The sequence below is a fragment of the Quercus suber genome, unplaced genomic scaffold (genome assembly GCF_002906115.3).
Source record: "Quercus suber isolate HL8 unplaced genomic scaffold, Cork oak 2.0 scaffold_488, whole genome shotgun sequence".
Taxonomy (NCBI): domain Eukaryota; kingdom Viridiplantae; phylum Streptophyta; class Magnoliopsida; order Fagales; family Fagaceae; genus Quercus; species Quercus suber.
This window is the reverse complement of record NW_027069938.1, coordinates 167,351-170,236: the sequence shown is the minus strand read 5'-3', so window position 1 is coordinate 170,236 and position 2,886 is coordinate 167,351.

Sequence of the window (2,886 nt, the reverse complement as noted above, 5' to 3'; positions counted from 1 at the left end):
TTATATTAATTACTCAAGGAAGCTCCCCAAGGTGTTTATCTCCCCAACAAGTGGTATCAGAGCCCATGGTGGTGTGCGGCGAAGGTGGTGAGGTGTTCATGGTCTCTACCCAGCGGGGACAGAGAAAGCCTTAATGGCCCACACACAAAAATCCTGGAGAAAAGAAAAGCCCAACAAAGGAATATTGCAAATGGTGCTAAACAATGATGAGGTGCGAGGTTCCCATGGACATGGACGTGCAGAGTTCCCATGGATGTGCGTGCGGGGTTGACATGTGATTCCCATGGATGGCGTACGAGAGACTCATGGATGACGCATTGATGAAGTGAAAAGCCCATTAGTCAAGGGGGAGTGAGTAGGACTTGTTCAAAGCTCACAGAGAGGCAGAGACTCACGTGGTGCTAAATAATGGTATGTGTACGAGAGACTCATGGATGACGCATTGATGAAGTGAAAAGCCCATTAGTCAAGGGGGAGTGAGTAGGACTTGTTCAAAGCTCACAGAGAGGCAGAGACTCACGTGGTGCTAAATAATGGTATGGTGCGAGGTTCCCATGGACATGAATGTGCGAGGTTCCCATGGATGTGCGTGCAGGGTTGACACGTGGTTCCCATGGATAGCGTACAAGAGACCCATGGATGACGCGCTGATGAAGTGAAAAGTCCATTAGGCAAGGGGGAGCAAGTAGGACTTATTCATGGCCCACAGAGAAGTCTTGAAGCCCATAGAGTGGCAGAGACTCACACGTGAGGGGGAGATTGTTGGGTTACACGTGTGAGTGAAGTCCCACATTGAATAAAGATAAAAAGAATAAGTGGTTAATATAACATAATTGAGCACATACCCATTGGGCTTAGGCTTTTTGGGTTAAAGTGTGTTTCTATATATTATATTAATTACTCAAGGAAGCTCCCCAAGGTGTTTATCTCCCCAACATTTTCCTCATTCGTATTATTTGATTGTGATATGATATCTTTCACAAGCCATGTTAATGTCCACAAGACCAATGCGAATTGTAAGTACTTTAAAAGGCCCTCGACTCAGCAGATGGTATCAGCCACTCATTTCCTTACATATTTACTCAGCAAAAGTCTTGTCTATGTGAAACATTTGACAAATGCCTACTAGGGCTGGAAATGCCAGAATTGAAGATTCATTATACACATGCATGCTTGTTGTCAACTACCTAAGATTTTTATAAGAAGGGATAGACACATCTAGAGAGGGAGATAATTAAAAGAATTAACAACGCCGTCTCTAGAATGCAAAATCACCTAATAGGATGACAGAAAGCTTAGAATTTTAGGTGCATTAGACTTCTAAGTTCTACTATCTCTTCAAGTTAATCTTAAATGATAAGGGGTGCAATTGATTTTACATTAAAATCAATACCCCTAATGTTAATTTTGGTAATGGATTAAAATTAGTAGTTTAAAACATGCTCCTTATTACTCTAACAGTTGAGTAGCAAGAATTATACACAAAAAGTAGCAAACAATTATTTGTTAAAGTTTATAGAGAAATGTTATGTGTACAACATTTTCACACCAAATCCTAAATAATAAGTTGTTATTGGTTGTTATGGATGGGTTAAAAAGTAATTTAAGTTGCGGATTCAAATTAAAACCAATAACAATTTTGGCAAAACTACACTATTAGTCCCTGAAGTTTGCCTTGTGTGCGCAATTGGTCTTTTAAGTTTGAAACGAGCACAATTAGTCCCTTAAGTTTTAAAACTGAGTTGTATTGGTCCTTTTACTAACTACTGTTAACGGTGTTACTTATGTAACTAACGAAACAATGACTTGGCCTTTTTTTAATGACGTGGCATGTTTTTAATTAAAAAAAAAAAAAAAGGTTCCACGTTAGATGAAATTAAAATCCAACCTCCTCCAACTCCTCAATCCAAAGCCACATCGACAGCCATGGAAGCCGACCAAAGTACCACCATGAGCACCAGCACAAGCACAAGCAGCAGCGGCCCTTGCCCACCTATGAATCTCTTGTTCGTGGAAATGAGTGTGGGCTACGATCAACATGGGTACGTACTCCATGCCCATTTGGCCTTTTCTTTATTACTCTGCTAGTTTTTGATGAAGAACACCCATTTGTCAGATTTTAATATTGAATCGTAGGATTAGTGAGTTTTTATGTGGAAAAATAATTATCAAGATGAATTTTGTGATGCCCTTTTGACTCTTTCTCAATTACCATCCCAGTTATTGATGAACACCCAGTTGCCAAATTTTCATATTGAATGGTAGGATTTGTGTATTTTTATGAAAAAACAAAGAGTTCCGTTAGCCACGAACACCCAGTTGATTTTAAATATCAACTTTTTAAAAAAAAAATTATGGAAAAATAAATATCAGATTTGTTTTTAATCAGGTCAATATGATTTCAATTTCATCTCACGTGGAAACTGTTTTTTTTTTTTTTTAATTAAAAACATGCCACATGTTAAAAAAATGTCACATCGTTAAAAAAATGCCAAGCCATTGTTCCGTTAGCCACATAAGTAACACCGTTAACAGCAGTTAGTAAAAGGACCAATACAACTCAGTTTTAAAACTTAAGGGACTAATTGTGTTCACTTCAAACTTAAGGTACCAATTGCGCACACAGGGCAAATTTCAGGGACCAATAGTGTAGTTTCGCCAACAATTTTCTACATATGATTTGTTGTGAACGTAGTACTTCTTATTTATAAAAGAGCCAAATGAAATGTGATAGAAAGAAAATGAGTAAGTGTGATTCTCGTTTATAAAATAGCCAAATGGAATGTAATAGAAAAAAATGAGCAAGTATAATGTTTTTTGTGTATGTGTGTGTGTAGTGTATTTGATATTTTAAAAGGAGGGGGGGGGGGGGGGGGGGGGGGGGAG